This window comes from Nycticebus coucang, chromosome 8 (genome assembly GCF_027406575.1).
Source record: "Nycticebus coucang isolate mNycCou1 chromosome 8, mNycCou1.pri, whole genome shotgun sequence".
Classification (NCBI taxonomy): Eukaryota; Metazoa; Chordata; class Mammalia; order Primates; family Lorisidae; genus Nycticebus; species Nycticebus coucang.
Window position 1 is genome coordinate 105,525,106 of NC_069787.1, and position 17,712 is coordinate 105,542,817.

A 17,712-nucleotide genomic window follows, 5' to 3' on the forward strand; every position below is an offset into this window, starting at 1 on the left:
TCACAGCAACCTCAAACTCTTGGGCTCAAGCAATTCTCTTACTTCAGCTTTCCAAGTAGCTGGGACTATCAGCACCCACCACAACACCTGACTAGTTTTTCTATTATTAGTAGAGATGGGAATCCTGCTCTTGCTCAAACTGGTCTTGAACTCCTGAGCTCAAGCAATCCGCCCCTCTCTGCCTCCCAGGCATGAGCTACCACACTTGGCCATGTGTTTTACTTGATAATAAATTCATTTTACAATAAAACTATTTTGTCAAATAGCAAAAAATCAAAAGTGAAGGAAATACCAAAAAACACTGGTGCAGGTTGAGCATTCTACTCTAAAAATCCAGGCCTGGCTGGGTGTCTCAAATCTATAATTCCAGCACTTTGGAAGGCTGAGGTAGGAGGATCTCTTGAGGTCAGTTCAAGACCAGCCTAAGAGCCTGGTGCCTGCAGCTCAGCGGCTAGGGCACCAGCCACATACACCGGAGCTGGTGGGTTGGAACCTGGCCTGAGCCTGACAAACAACAATGACAGCTACAGTCAAAAAATAGCCGGGCATTGTGGCTGGTGCCTGTAGTCCCAGCTACTTGGGAGGCTGAGGCAAGAGAATCACGTAAGCCCAAGAGTTCAAAGTTGCTGTGAGCTGTGATGCGAGGGCACTCTACCAAGAGTGACATAAGCAACACAATGAGACCCTATTTGTACAAAAATTAAAAATTAGTTGGGTATGGTAGTGTGTGCCTAGAGTTCTAGCTACTCAGGAGACTGAGGCAAGATCACTTGAGCCCAGGAGTTTGGGGCTGCAGTCAGCTATGATGATGCCTCTAGACCAGGAAACAGGGTGGAGTAAGATGGCGGCCGAGTAACAGTTTCCCTGCATGGTGAATCTGGGGAGATAAGACTCCAGGCATCTCTGGCTGGTGGGATCTGCCTATAATCATCCCTTTGAGGATACAGGGAGCCAGCAAGGGACTTCTGGACCCAAAGAGGAGGATAAAAACAGTGGAAAACTGGCAAGTGGTTGCGTGTGTTTGATGGACCTAATCCTGCTGGCAACCGTAAGTCCAAGCAGCAGTGAGACTGCAAACCGGAAAGGCCTTACCTGTGAACTGTTTCGGTGTTTTTGGACTTGGCACCCAGTTGAACTGCCTTGGGGAGAGCTTCAGCAGGAGTGCAGAGAACTTTGGGCATTATCTAGGGCCCCAGACTGAGCTGCTGAGCTGGACGGAGCTAATAGTATTCGGCTGTGGGCCGCAGAGAGCCATTGTGAGAGAACTGCCCTGGCAAGCTCTACCCTCAGGGTCCCAGAGCAAGGATTGGGTGGGACCTAGTAACCTAGTGACTGAGCAGCCTAAACGCGGGGACTGAGCTGCCTTACAGCCTTAACCCTTAGGGGCAGAGTGAGACCGGTTTTGGCACGCTGGAGCCTTGGGGTGTTGCCCTGGATGGAGTGCCGTGGCGTCACAGCTCATAGCAACTTCAAACTCCTGGGCTTTGCGCCGCGACACCCGACCCTCGACCCACACCCACCAGGCCTCCAGGAACTGTGGGAACTGCGCAACCCCGTGTCCTCCCTCCCTCACCCTCCCTGCCCCACACTGCCCTGCTCGTCTGGCCAGGAACACTGGTAGCCGCATGCCCTCTGGAGAACCTCCCTGCCTCTGTGCAGAGCCCTTCACCTGGTCAAGGACTGCTGGAGCCTTGGGCTCTCTGTGTCAAATTCACTGGGTGCCAGGAACTCCCAGAACTGTATGCACCATCTTCCGCCCTGTTGCTGGATCTGGGTGTGTCACACACCAGAGCTGCTTCCACAACCAGAACTCCCTGGCTGGGGCAGGCCCAGAGGAACCACACAGGGCCACTTGCTACAAAGATCCAGCAACAATAGTGATCCTGCTGGGGTCTCATCTTGGAGAGACACCTCCCTAACTCTGAGAACAGCCAGAGGCAATGGTGAAAAACAATCATGAGGCGAAATCAACAGAAAAACTCTGGCAATATGAATAATCAGAGTAGATCAACTCTCCCAAGGATCAATGGGGCAGACACAGCACAAGACACCATACACAAACAAATAGCTGACATGTCAGAAATCGAATTCAGAATCTTGATAGCAAATAAGATCGAATTAGAATTCCAAGCAGTAACCCAAAAGATATCTCAAGAATTCAACGAATTCAAAGACCAAATGACCAAAGATTTTGACACACTGAGACAAGGAATTGCAGCCCTCAAAGATCTGAGAAACACAGTAGAATCCCTCAGTAACAGAATGGAGCAAGCAGAAGAAAGGATTTCTGACATTGAAGACAAAGCTTTCGAACGCTCCCAAATGCTCAAAGAGGAAGAGAAATGGAGGGCAAAAACAGATCACTCTCTCAGAGAGCTCTGAAATAATTCGAAGAAAACCAATATTCGTCTTATAGGGATCCCGGAAAGTGATGAAGTGGCTTCACAAGGCACAGAGTCCCTTCTCCATGAGATTATGAATGAGAACTTTACAGACATGTCAAGAGATCCTGAAATTCAGATAGCAGACAGTTTCCGAACTCCAGCACAACGCTACCCGAATAAGACATCCCCCAGACACATCATAATCAATTTCACTAAAGTTAATATGAAGGAGAAAATTCTGAGAGCAGCCAGACGAAAGAAAACCATCACCTACAAGGGGAAGATTAGAATAACTGCAGATCTCTCTGCTGAAACCTTTCAAGCTAGAAGAAGATGGTGATCAACTTTTTCTTTTTTTGTTTATCCAACTTTCTTTTTTTTTTATTGTTAAATCATAGCTGTGTACATTAGTGCAATCACCTGTACCCATTCTAAGATGCACCATAGATGTGGCCCCACCCATTACCCTCCCTCTACCCTCCCTTCCCCTTCCTTAGCCCTTTCCCCATAGTCTTGTGCTATAGTTGGGTCTTCGTGTGAAAGCTATAATTAGCTTCATAGTAGGGCTGAGTACATTGGATACTTTTTCTTCCATTCCTGAGATACTTTGCTAAGAAGAATATGTTCCAGCTCCATCCATGTAAACACGAAAGAGGTAAAGTCTCCATCTTTCTTTAAGGCTGCATAGTATACCATGGTATACATGTACCACAATTTGCTAGTCCATTCGTGGGTCAATGGGCACTTGGGCTTCTTCCATGACTTAGCAATTATGAATTGGGCTACAATAAACATTCTGGTACAGATGTCTTTGTTATATTGTGACTTTTGGTCTTCTGGGTATAAACCTAGTAAAGGAATTATAGGATCAAATGGCAGGTCTATTTTTAGGTCTCTAAGTATTCTCCAAACATCCTTCCAGAAGGAACGTATTAGTAGGCATTCCCACCAGCAGTGTAGAAGTGTGCCCTTTCCTCCACATCCACACCAACATTTCTGGTTTTGGGATTTTGTTATGTGGGCTACTCTTACTGGGGCTAGGTGATATCTCAGAGTAGTTTTGATTTGCACTTCTCTGATGATTAAGGCTGATGAGCTTTTTTTCATGTGTTTGTAGATTGTGCATCGGTCTTCTTTAGAGAAGTTTCTCTTCAAGTCCCTTGCCCACCCTGAGATGGGGTCACGTGTTCTTTTCTTGTTAATGCTTTTCAGTTCTCTGTGGATTCTAGTTATTAGACCTTTATCAGAGGTATAACCTGCAAATATTTTCTCCCATTCTGAGGGCAGTCTGCTTGTTTTACTTACTATGTTCTTGGCTGTGCAGAAGCTTTTTAGTTTGATCAGGTCCCAGTAGTATATTTTTGATGCTGCATCAATTGCCTGGGGAGTCCTCCTCATAAAATATTCACCCAGGCCGATTCCTTCAAGAGTTTTCCCTGCACTTTCTTCAAGTATTTTTGGGGCGGTGCCAGTGGGTCAGGCGGTAAGGCGCCGGCCCCATATACTGAGGGTGGCGGGTTCAAACCCGGCCCCAGCCAAACTGCAACAAAAAAATAGCTGGGCGTTGTGGCGGGCGCCTGTAGTCCCAGCTACTCGGGAGGCTGAGGCAAGAGAATCACTTAAGCCCAGGAGTTGGAGGTTGCTGTGAGCTGTGTGAGGCCACGGCACTCTGCCGAGGGCCATAAAGTAAGACTCTGTCTATACAAAAAAAAAAAAAAAAAAAAAGAATGTTTTCCCTGCACTTTATTCAAGTATTTTTATAGTTTGATGTCTTAAGTTTAAATCTTTTATCCAGTGAGAGTCTATCTTAGTTAATGGTGAAAGGTCTGGGTCCAGTTTCAATCTTCTACAGGTTGCCAGCCAGTTCACCCAGCACCATTTGTTAAATAGGGAATCTTTTCCCCACTGAATGTTCATAATTGGCTTGTCAAAGATCAAATAACGGTAAGTAGCTGGATCCATCTCTTGGTTCTCTATTCTGTTCCAGACATCTACTTCTCTGCTTTTGTGCCAGTACCATGCTGTTTTGATCACTATGCATTTATAGTACAGTCTCAGGTCTGGTAGCGTGATTCCTCCTGCTTTGTTTTTATTGCTGAGTGATGTTTTGGCTATTTGAGGTTGTTTCTGATTCCATATAAAACGAAGTATTATTTTTTTGAGATCTTCAAAGTGTGACAATGGAGCTTTGATAGAATTGCGTGAAAATTATACACTGCTTTGGGCAGTATGGACATTTTAACAATGTTGATTCTTCCCAGCCATGAGCATGGTATGTTTTTCCATTTGTTAACATCTTCGGCTATTTCTTTTCTTAGAGTTTCATAGTTCTCTTTGTAGAGATCTTTCACGTCCTTTGTTAGATATACTCCCAAATATTTCATCTTCTTTGCCTCTACTGTGAAAGGAATAGAGTCCTTGACTGTTTGTTCGGCACTTGCTTATTGTTGGTATATATAAAGGCTACCGATTTATGGGTGTTGATTTTGTAGCCTGAGACATTGCTGTATTCCTTGATACTTCTAAAAGTTTTGTAGTAGAATCCCTAGTGTTTTCCAGATATACGATCATATCATCTGCGAAGAGTGAAAGTTTGATCTCTTCTGACCCCATATGGATACCCCTGATCGCCTTTTCTTCCCTAATTGCAGTGGCTAAAACTTCCATTACAATGTTAAAAAGCAATGGAGGCAATGGGCAGCCAGAATCATATGGTGCTGAATTACATTTACAGATTTACGTATATTGAACCAGCCTTGAGACTCTGGTATAAATCCCACTTGGTCACGGTGTATAATTTTTTTGATGTGTTGCTGGATTCTGTTTGTTAGGATCTTATTGAGTATTTTACCATCTATATTCATTAGCGATATTGGTCTATAATTTTCTTATCTTGTTGGGTCTTTCCCTGGTTTGGGGATCCAGGTGATGTTTGCTGCGTAGAATGTGCTGGGTAATATTCCTTCTTTTTCTATATTTTGGAAGAGATTTAGTAGTATAGGTACTAGTTCTTCTTTAAAGGTTTGGTAGAATTCTGACGTAAAGCCATCTGGTCCTGGGCTTTTCTTTTTAGGGAGATTTTGTATAGTTGATGCTATTTCAGATCTTGATATAGGCCTGTTCAACATTTCCACTTCGTTCTGGCTAAGTCTTGGTAGGTGGCGTGCTTCCAGGTATTGGTCGATTTCTTTCAGATTTTCATATTTGTGAGAGTAGAGTTTCTTGTAGTATTCGTTAAGGATTTTTTGAATTTCTGAGGGGTCTGTTGTTATTTCATCGTTACCATTTCTGACTGATGAAATTAGAAATTTTATTCTTTTTTTTCCTGGTTAGGTTGGCCAAAGGTTTATCTATTTTATTGATCTTTTCAAAAAAACAGCTTTTGGATTTATTGATCTGTTGTATAATTCTTTTGTTTTCAATTTCATTTAATTCTGCTCTCATTTTGGTTATTTCTTTTCTTCTGCTGGGTTTGGGGTTGAAGTGTTCTTCTTTCTCCAGTTACTTGAGATGTTCCATTAAGTTATTGACTTCCTCTCTTTGCGTTTTCTTGAGGAAGGCTTGCAGTGCTATAAATTTCCCTCTTAGGACTGCCTTTGCAGTATCCCAGAGGTTCTGGTAATTCGTGTCTTGAGTGTTGTTTTGTTCCAAAAATATGGTGATTCCCTTCTTAATCTCGTTTACAACCCATGTATCCTTCAGCATAAGGTTGTTTAGCTTCCATGATTTTGTGTGAGTATGCAGGTTCCTGTAGTTATTTAGTTCAACTTTTATTCCATGATGGTCTGAGAAGATGCAAGGAATAATTTCTATTTTTTAAAATTTGCTGAGGTTAGATTTGTGGCCTAGGATGTGGTCGATTTTGGAGTATGTTCCGTGGGCTGATGAGAAGAATGTGTATTCAGTTTTGTTGGGATGAAATGTTCTGTAGATGTCTGTTAAGTCCAGATGTTGAATGGTTGAGTTTAAATCTAAAATTTCTTTGCTTAGCTTCTTTTTGGAGGATCTGTACAGGACTGCTAAAGGGGTGTTGAGATCTCCAACTACTATGGAAGTGGAGGAAATCAAGTTGCTCATGTCTGTTAGAGTTTCTCTTATAAATTGAGGTGTGTTGTGGTTGGGTGCATAAATATTAATAATTGAGATCTCATCATATTGAGTATTACCTTTAACAAATATGAAGTGTCCATCCTTATCCTTAATTATTTTGGTTGGTTTAAAGCCTATTGCGTCTGCAAACAGGATTGCAACGCCTGCTTTTTTCTGCTTTCCATTTGCCTGGAATATAGATGACCATCCCTTCACCTTGAGTCTATATTTGTCTTTTAATGTAAGATGCGATTCTTGGATGCAGCAGTTATCTGGCTTGAGTTTTTGTATCCAGTCCGCCAAACTATGCCTCTTTAGAGGACAGTTTAAACCATTCACATTAATTGAGAGTATTGATAAGCCTTTCGAGAGTCCGGTGGACATTTTTAATCCTTTCGCGACTGTGGAAGTTGGAATTTGATCAAAATTTTTGGGGTGGGTTTACTTTTGTGGTGGAGAATTACGCTGGTCTTTATGGAGGACAGGTCTAAAAATGTCCTGGAGAGCTGGTTTAGTTGTGGCAAATTTCTTCAACATGTGAATGTCATTGAAGTATTTAATTTCTCCGTCATAAATGAAGCTCAGTTTAGCTGGGTACAGGATCCTGGGTTGAAAGTTATTTTGTTTTAGGAGATTAAAATTCAATGACTATCCTCTTCTAGCTTGAAAGGTTTCAGCAGAGAGATCTGCAGTTATTCTGATATCCTTCCCCTTGTCAGTAATGGTTTCCTTTCGTCTGCTTGCTCCATTCTGTTACTGAGGGGTTCTACTGTGTTTCTCAGATCTTTGAGGGATGCAACTTCTTGTCTCAATGTGTCAAATTCTTTGGTCATTTGGTCTTTGAATCCGTTGAATTCTTGAGATAACTTTTGGAATTCTAATTCGATCTTATTTGCTATCCAGATCCCGAATTCACTTTCTGACATCTCAGCTATTTGTTTGGGCATGGGGTCTTGTGCTGTTTCTGTCCCATTGATCCTTGGGGGAGTTGATCTACTCTGATTATTCATATTGCCAGAGTTTTTCTGTTGATTTCGCCTCATGATTGCTTTTCACTGTTGCCTCTGGCTGTCCTCAGAGTTGGGGAGGTGTCTCTCCAAGATTAGACCCCAGCAGGATCACTCTATTGTTGTTGGATCTTTGTAGAGAGTGACCCTGTATAGTTCCTCTGGGGCTGCTCTAGCTAGGGAGTTCTGGTTGTGGAAGCAGCTCCAGTTTGTGACACACCCAGATCCAGCAACAGGGCTGGGGGTAGTGCGCACAGTTCCGGGAGTGCCAGGCGCCCAGTGACTTTGGCACAGAGAGCCCAAGGCTCCAGCAGTCTCTGGCCAGGAGAAGAGCTCTGCGCAGAGGCAGGGAGGCCTCCAAAGGGCATGCAGCTACCAGAGTCCCTGTCCAGATGAACGGGCTAGTGTGGAAGCTGGGAGGAGACAGGAGGGAGGACACAGGGTTGCGTGGCTCCCGCAGTTCCTGGTCAGGGAATGTGGAGGCCCGGTGGGTGCGGGTCACGGTACGGGGGTCGCTGCACAGCTCTTATGGAGGTCTGGGCGGCACCAAGCCCAGGAGTTTGAGGTTGCTATGAGCTGTGACGTCACGGCACTCTACCCAGGGCAACAGCCCAAGGCTCCAGTGTGCCAAAACCATCTCATTCTGCCCCTAAGGATTAAGGCTGTAAGGCAGCTCAGCCCCCGCCTTTAGGCTGCTCAGTCAGTAGGTTACTTTGACCCGCCCAATCCTTGCTCTGAGACCCTGAGGGCGGAGCTTGCTAGGGCAGTTCTTTCGCAATGGCTTCCTGCGCCCAGCTCAGTGGGTCAGTCTGGGGCCCCAGACAATGCCCAAAGTTCTCCACACTCCTGCTCAAGCTGTCCCCAAGGCAGTTCAACTGAGTGCCAAGTCCAAGAACACCGAAACGGTTCACAGGTAAGGTCTTTCCAGTTTGCAATCTCACTGCTGCTTGTACTTACGGTTGCCGGCGTGATTAGGTTGATTGAACACACGCAACCACTTGCCAGTTTTCCACTGTTTTTGTCCTCCTCTTGGGGTCCAGAAGTCCCTTGCTGGCTCCCTGTATCCTCAAAGGGATGATTATAGGCAGATCCCACTGGCCAGAGATGCCTGGAGTCGTGTCTCCCCAGACTCGCTGTTCCCAGTTGCAGGGAAGCTGTTACTCAGCTGCCATCTTTAATCTCTGCCCCGGTCATCGACTTTTAATCTCCTAAAACAAAATAACTTTCAACCCAGGATCCTGTACCCAGCTAAACTGAGTTTCATTTATGACGGAGAAATTAAATACTTCAATGACGTTCACATGTTGAAGAAATTTGCCATAACTAAACCAGCTCTCCAGGACATTCTCAGACCTATCCTCCATAAAGAACAGTGTAATCCTCCACCACGAAAGTAAACCCACCCAGAAAATTTTAATCAAATTCCAACTTCCATAGTCGCAAAAGGATTAAAAATGTCCACCGGACTCTCGAAAGGCTTATCAACATTCTCAATTAATGTGAATGGTTTAAACTGTCCTCTAAAGAGGCACAGGTTGGCTGACTGGATACAGAAACTCAAGCCAGATATCTGCTGCATACAAGAATCGCATCTTACATTAAAAGACAAATATAGACTCAAGGTGAAGGGATGGTCATCTATATTCCAGGCAAATGGAAAGCAGAAAAAAGCAGGCGTTGCAATCCTATTTGCAGACACAATAGGCTTTAAACCAACCAAAATAAGAAAGGATAAGGATGGACACTTCATATTTGTTAAAGGTAATACTCAATATGATGAGATCTCAATTATAATCTTTATGCACCCAACCAGAATGCACCTCAATTTATAAAAGAAACTCTAACGGACATGAGCAACTTGATTTCCTCCAGTTCCATAGTAGTTGGAGATTTTAACACCCCTTTAGCAGTGCTGGATAGATCCTCCAAAAAGAAGCTAAGCAAAGAAATTTTAGATTTAAACTCAACCATTCAACATTTGGACTTAACAGACATCTACAGAACATTTCATCCCAACAAAACTGAATACACATTCTTCTCATCAGCCCACAGAACATACTCCAAAATCAACCACACGCTAGGCCACAAATCTAACCTCAGCAAATTTTAAAAAATAGAAATTATTCCTTGCATCTTCTCAGACCATCATGGAATAAAAGTTGAACTCAATAACAACAGGAACCTGCATACCCATACAAAAACATGGAAGCTAAACAACCTTATGCTGAAGGATAGATGGGTTATAGACAAGATTAAGAAGGAAATCACCAAATTTTTCGAACAAAACAATAATGAAGACATGAATTATCAAAACCTCTGGGATACTGCAAAGGCAGTCCTAAGAGGGAAATTTATAGCACTGCAAGCCTTCCTCAAGAAAACGAAAAGAGAGGAATAACTTAATGGGACATCTGAAGCAACTGAAGAAGGAAGAACACTCCAACCCCAAACACAGCAGAAAAGAAATAACCAAAATGAGAGCAGAATTAAATGAAATTGAAAACAAAAGAATTATACAACAGATCAATAAATCCAAAAGCTGTTTTTTTGAAAAGATCAATAAAATAGATAAACCTTTGGCCAACCTAACCAGGAAAAAAAGAGTAAAATCTCTAATTTCATCAATCAGAAATGGTAACGATGAAATAACAACAGACCCCTCAGAAATTCAAAAAATCCTTAACGAATACTACAAGAAACTCTACTCTCACAAATATGAAAATCTGAAAGAAATCGACCAATACCTGGAAGCACACCACCTACCAAGACTTAGCCAGAATGAAGTGGAAATGTTGAACAGGCCTATATTAAGTTCTGAAATAGCATCAACTATACAAAATCTCCCTAAAAAGAAAAGCCCAGGACCAGATGGCTTTATGTCAAAATTCTATCAAACCTTTAAAGAAGAACTAGTACCTATACTACTAAACCTGTTCCAAAATATAGAAAAAGAAGGAATATTACCCAACACATTCTACGAAGCAAACATCACCTGGATCCCCAAACCAGGGAAAAGACCCAACAAGAAAAGAAAATTATAGACCAATATCACTAATGAATATTGATGCTAAATACTCAATAAGATCCTAACAAACAGAATCCAGCAACACATCAAAAAAATTATACACCGTGACCAAGTGGGATTTATACCAGGGTCTCAAGGCTGGTTCAATATACGTAAATCTATAAATGTAATTCAGCACCATATGATTCTTTCAATTGATGCAGAAAAAGCTTTTGAGAATATCCAGCATCCCTTCATGATCAGAACACTTAAGAAAATTGGTATAGAAGGGACATTTCTTAAACTAATAGAGGCCATGTACAGCAAACCCACAGCCAATATCGTATTGAATGGAGTTAAATTGAAATCATTTCCACTTAGATGAGGAACCAGGCAAGGCTGCCCATTGTCTCCATCGCTCTTAAACATTGTAATGGAAGTTTTAGCCATTGCAATTAGGGAAGAAAAGGCAATCAAGGGTATCTACATTGGGTCAGAAGAGATCAAACTTTCACTCTTTGCAGATGATATGATCGTATACCTGGAAAACACTAGGGATTCCACTACAAAACTTTTAGAAGTGATCAAGGAATACAGCAATGTCTCAGGCTACAAAATCAACACCCATAAATCGATAGCCTTTATATATACCAACAATAACCAAGCTGAAAAAACAGTCAAGGACTCTATTCCTTTCACAGTAGAGCCAAAGAAGATAAAATATTTGGGAGTATACCTAACAAAAGACGTGAAAGATCTCTACAAAGAGAACTATGAAACTCTAAGAAAAGAAATAGTTGAAGATGTTAACAAATGGAAAAACATACCGTGCTCATGGCTGGGAAGAATCAATATAGTTAAAATGTCTATACTACCCAAAGCAATATATAATTTTAATGCATTTCCTATTAAAGCTCTATTGTCATATTTTAAAGATCTCAAAAAAATAATACTTCGTTTTATATGGAATCAGAAAAAAACTCAAATAGCCAAAACATTACTCAGCAATAAAAACAAAGCAGGAGTAATCACGCTACCAGACCTGAGACTGTACTATAAATGCATAGTGATCAAAACAGCATGGTACTGGCACAAAAGCAGAGAAGTAGATGTCTGGAACAGAACAGAGAACCAAGAGATGGATCCAGCTACTTACTGTTATTTGATCTTTGACAAGCCAATTATAAACATTCAGTGGGGAAAAGATTCCCTATTTAACAAATGGTGCTGGGTGAACTAGCTGGCAACCTGTAGAAGATTGAAACTGGACCCACACCTTTCACCATTAACTAAGATAGATAGACTCTCACTGGATAAAAGATTTAAACTTAAGACATGAAACTATAAAAGTACTTGAAGAAAGTGCAGGGAAAACTCTTGAAAGAATCAGTCTGGGTGAATACTTTATCAGGAGGATTCTCCAGGCAATTGAAGCAGTATCAAAAATACACTACTGGGACATGATCAAACTAAAAAGCTTCTGCATAGCCAAGAACATAGTAAGTAAAGCAAGCAGACAGCCCTCAGAATGGGAGAAAACATTTGCAGGTTATACCTCTGATAAAGGTCTAATAACCAGAATCCATAGAGAACTCGAACATATTAGCAAGAAAAGAATACGTGATCCCATCTCAGGGTGGGCAAGGGAGTTGAAGAGAAACTTCTCTAAAGAAGACAGACACACGATGTACAAACACATGAAAAAAAAGCTCATCATCCTTAATCATCAGAGAAATGCAAATAAAAACTACTTTGACATATCACCTAACCGCAATAAGAGTAGCCCACATAACAAAATCCCAAAACCAGAGATGTTGGAGTGGATGTGGAGAAAAGGGCACACTTCTACACTGATGGTGGGAATGCACACTAATACATTTCTTCTGGAAGGATATTTAGAGAATACTGAGAGACCTAATAATAGACCTGACATTCGATTCTATAATTCCTTTACTAGGTTTATACCCAGAAGACCAAAAATCACAATATAACAAAGACATCTGTACCAGAATGTTTATTGCAGCCCAATTCATAATTGCTAAGTCATGGAAGAAGCCCAAGTGCCCATTGACCCACGAATGGACTAGCAAATTGTGGTACATGTATACTGTGGAATATTACACAGCCTTAAAGAAAGATGGAGACTTTACCTCTTTCATGTTTACATGGATGGAGCTGGAACATATTCTTCTTAGCAAAGTATCTCAGGAATGTAAGAAAAAGTATGCAGTGTACTCAGCTCTACTATGAAGCTAAATTATAGCTTTCACATGAAGGCTATAACCCAACTATATCACAAGACTATGGGGAAAGGGCTAAGGAAGGGGAAGGGAGGGGGGAGGTTAGGGTGGAAGGAGGGTAATGGGTGAAGCCATACCTACGATGCATCTTAGAATAGGTACAGGGGAAACTTACTAAATGCAGAATACAAATGCCTACATACAGTAACAAGAAAATGCCATGAAGGCTACATTGAACAGTTTGATGAGAATATTTCAGATTGTATATGAAACCAGCAAATTGTACCCCTTGATTGCACTAATGTACACAGCTATGATTTAACAATAAAAAAAAATAATAATTTATTAGACCAGGAAACAGAGGGAGAAACTGCCTCAAAAAAAAAAAAATATATATATATATATATAAAAAACTGAGTATTGACAAGACACCACAAGTACAAAATTCCACACCTGATCTCATATGACAGGTCATAGTCAAAACTTTGTTTTATGCACACAATTATTAAAAACATTCTATAAAATTACCTTCAGTTATGTGTATAAGAAGCAGATTAATTTTATGTTTAGACTTCGGTCCCATCCCTAAGGTATCTAATTATGCATGTACGAATATTCCAAAATAAAAAAAAAAAAAGAAATCCAAAGTCTGAAACACCTCTGGTCCAAGTGTTTTGGATAAGGGGTACTCAACCTGTAAAGCTCTGCAGTTAGACAGACTGGGTTTGAATCACAGGTTCTGCTCCATGGCCAGGAAATATCAATCTCCCTGTGCTTCAACTTCCTCATCACAAAGAAAAGCTTATGAAAGTACTTAGGTGAAGATTAGGAAAGTTAATACAGAGAGAATAGACAGCAGTGCCTAGCACCCAGGAGGAGAGAAGTGGTGATTAGAGTTGGTGACCAGCTATCCGTGTTAATTTAAGTAGTTATTTAACCTCTTGGAGCTTCAGTTTCCTTACTGAGTTTAAAATATCTGATAGGATTTTCAGGAGGTTAAAAGGTAATATATAAGTATTCAATAAATATTAGATTCTTTCCATGGCCTCCCAACAGTAGAGTCATCTGCCACATTACACATACCTCAGTCATAGCATATTAGTCTTGCACTTTACACCTGGTTATTCAAGTTGATCTCAATGAAATGGTCACTTGGTGAGTCTCATGTCCAACACTGGATCTTCACCTAGGTTTCAAAAAGATAAACAGATCAAAATATTAAAATGTTCAACCTCCAAGTAAAAATGGTTTTGTGTTAGTCCCAGAGCAAGAATCCATGGTACTGGAAATCACTAAAATGAAGCAGAAGCAACTGAAGTACAGGAAGTTCCTAGGTTATGAACAAGGTAGGTTCTTTAGGTTTGTTCTTAAATTGAATTTGCATGTAAGTTAGAATAGGTACATTTACCTCTTACCTATAATAGCCCCCATTTGTAAGAGCAAGTTGCACATTAGTTGGATGTTTGTAAGTGAGGGACCTAGTGTAATGGCCTCTGCTCATAAGTGCGAGTTATACATAAGTCAGATGTTGTACTCTAGGACCGCCTGTAATTGCTAACACAGTAGTCCCCCCAACAGTTTTGGCATCAGGGACCAGTTTCGTGGAAGACAATTTTTCCACAGATGGGGGTGTGGAACGAAGGCTCAGGTAGTGATGCTGTGCAGCCTGGTTTCTAACAGGCCATGGACCAGACCAGTACCAAGGCCCAGGGGCTGGGGTTTGAGGGGTGGAGACTGCAGCACTAAAGGTCTCCCTGGCTCACCATCAAATACTTCCTTCTTTTTCTTTCCCCCTTCCTGCTTTGTTGAAACATTTTGTTGGGTGTCCAAATCTAACAACTTCTCATCAATTCTGACTTTTGGCTTTAATACTAGGATACTCTCATTTGCAAGGCACTACAATAAAGCACTCTCAAACTATCACTGGTCACAAAAGCAAAGGCAGAAGGAAAACTACTACTTATTTGCACCTGTCAACAAAGCCCCCTTTTCAGAGGGCCCTTCTGTGAAATGTGCCAACAGTTTACAGCAGCCTTTTCCCCACTGCAGGCTGTGACAGGACACAGGACTTTGAAGATCACAGGTAGAGACCAAATGCTTCTTAGGGCTAATACAGATACCATTACATAGCTTTATATCAACTAAAGCTAATATGTAGCTTTAATTAGTGTCACAACACACGCATTTAAAGTAAGACTATGGGAGCAGGGGATAGTTTATACTTGGTTTGTACATAGCATACAAAGGCACGCATAGAAAAGCAAAACCACAATTGTATCTTCTGGCACTGTCCATGTTTTCCAAGAGCCTTCCAATCAAACTGCCCTTTATAGGACTGAAACCCCCATAAAATGCTCCCATGTAATATACTAAATATTAAAATTCAATTTTTTTTAACCACTATTGTAGGGCAAGATGGAAATAAACTATGGCTAGTAACTGTTCTTTCTCAAGTGAGTCACCAAAATTGGTGAGCTTTCTCAAAAGCATATATTTCAAATTACTGTAATAAATGGACGTATAATGCTTTCCAACTCTATTCTTTTTACAAAGGCATTTTATTTTGTAAATAAAATACTAGTTCTTTTTAAAGCTTATAACAATTCACATCGTTTTAAGGTAAAGGTACATGTTCGGAGTTATCCTCTTAACAGATCATTCAATAATTCTTGCTTCGCAGCCAGAGTCCGCTTGACCTGAATTCCCCTTCAGTTATCTTTCTTCTCTGTTGCTTCTTTTCTGTCTCCAGCTTTTGCTGTTTTGCTACCAACCTTTTCTTTTGGTATATTATCACTCCAGCAAATGCCAGGCAAACAAAGAATTAATGTTTTTGCTGCCAAGATACACAGCAGCAAGAAGACATGGCCAAGAACCCTCCAGTTCAAGGCAGACCAACTGTGAATTCACTTCTGATTAATGTAGCCTCCCCCACGCCCCAAAAAAAAAACAAGCACAGGAGGAGAGGGAGCTAGAAGGTCCGGAAGGTCAGATTCAGGGAGCTGGCAGTCTGATCCCAAGAGCCAGAAGACTCTGCATGAAGGACCTATACACTCTGATAAGTGACTTCCCTCTGAGCCTCCTTCTCATGCTGCCAGCCAGCACGCAATCCACAACTCCCACAATGCAGCCAGGGAAAACTGGTCTCTATTCTTTATTAAAGCAAAAGCTCTATTCTAAAAATGTGCCAACTTGCCATTTAATGTTCCTAAGAAAGAGCTGAATCTACCAAAAATAAAGAAAGGGAGTTAAGATGGGATGTCATCTCCACCAAATCATTCTGCCCCAGGACAGGTTACTTGAAGGACCAGAACATACCTCTCCTGCTTTGAAGCTAAAGCTGCCAGTAAAAACTTCTACGTCATAGGTTATGGGGGGGGGAGGGGAAGCAGAAAGAGGAATGGAGGGAGGGCGGTGGGGCCTTAGTGTGTGTCACACTTTATGGGGGCAAGACGTGATTGCAAGAGGGACTTTACCTAACAATTGCAATCAGTGTAACTGGCTTATTGTACCCTCAATGAATCCCCAACAATAAAAAAAAAAAAAAAAAAAAAAAAAACTTCTACGTCAGCCACTTCTCCCTAAAAAGTGAAGTGGGTGAGGCCAGGATCTACTTAGCAATATTTAAAGAAAAAAAAAAAAAAACTCATGCAGAAGATTGAAATCAATATGGGTAATGCTTACACAGTGTTTAACATTACTATGATTAAAAAATAAAGTGGAAATAAAAAAGAAACCCTGATTGGTCTCTACATGTTACCGGCCTCTCAGCCTCTGACATTTTTCACCTTGAAAGCATCAAATCAGACCTTGCATAAAAGTCAAAAGTTCCTCCTTGAATCCGGTATAAGCCTAATAACCGGGAGGAAAGGATACTCACCTACCCTATTCATGTAATCTCCCCCTTTTGCTCCGAGTCTTCACTGGCCAGACATCTCGGACACCTTGACAGGGAAAACCCGAGCGGCCCAGCCCAGGTGGACTCTTGTGGACGGAGTGATTACCTACGTCCCACCTACCCCAAAGCTAGTCTGTGCCAGGTCTGATTCTAAGGTTTACACTTACTGCCTCATTTAACACCATGTAAGGTAAGAACTGCCAGCTTTGGCAAACAAAGAAACCGAGGCCCAGAGACGTCAAATGAGAAGCCAAAGAGCACAAAGGCTGGGGAGCCGAACCAGGTTTGTCCGATCCCCAAACCCTTACTCGGACTTTTAATTAGCGCGAACCTGTCCCAGGCGGCTGCTCCCGTGGCCCTGACAACAATCAGCCTGACCATTCTTAGTGGCCAGGTGAGACCAAATCCAGGTAGTGCTCCAGGAGAGAGACGTAGCCAACTACCCTGTAAGCACCGAGCGCCACTCACCTTCCTCAGACACCGCCTCCCACCAGCAGCCCTCCCTCCCCGGCCCGCCTGGGATCGACTCGGGCCCCGCCTCTGCGACCGTTACGGCGCCGAGGGAGGCTGGCCAATCGAGCCCGAGCGCGTCAAGGGCCGGCCCAGCGCTGCCTCCGAACGTCCCAAGCGATTCTCTCTGGCCTCATGGGGAGGCTGGGAACGCCCCTTGCCCTCTGGTTGGCTCCGCTGCTTGGGGCGGGGCTTACCACGAACGCCGACCCGAGAGCGCCTGCGGTGGTGGGTATAGTCTCTGTCCTTTTAGCTTCCCTGTTGCTTTCGTGGAAGACATCAGAAATACGTATTTGTGGCTATAGGGCTACCTGCCACCACAGACTGCCCTCTCTACACTCTCCTCTCCCTCTGTGATTGATAGATCTTGCTGGGGACCAGTCAGCATGTTCTGGATGTTTCAAACCTGGCTGTGCCCTAGAGCAGCTGGCATTCAGAGGACCCCAATTAAGTTTGTTGATGACATTTCGCCCTCCCGTCGGCATTTTCCACATCTACGAACTCAGGCCCTACATCGGGCTCCGGAAATGCAACGATAGCTGACCGAAGATGCTCAACGTCTAGTTAGGGAAATAGGTGTATA

At 42.3% G+C, this 17,712-nt stretch overlaps 1 protein-coding gene across 3 annotated transcripts in view; it reads right to left on the minus strand.

Moving 5' to 3' along the window:
* Positions 1-17,041, minus strand: part of CEP70 (centrosomal protein 70) — an 80,339-nt gene extending 63,298 nt beyond the window's left edge. For 2 of the 3 annotated variants that reach the window (XM_053598906.1, XM_053598905.1), the window contains exons 1-2: positions 16,602-16,918; positions 13,808-13,910 (exon numbers count right to left, since the gene is read on the minus strand). The gene's annotated coding sequence lies outside the window, so the exon portion shown is untranslated. Of the gene's footprint in view, positions 1-13,807; positions 13,911-16,601; positions 16,919-16,950 lie in introns of those variants that run through there. The other variant, XM_053598907.1, reaches the window with a different exon arrangement.
* Positions 17,042-17,712: the final 671 nt, after the last annotated feature.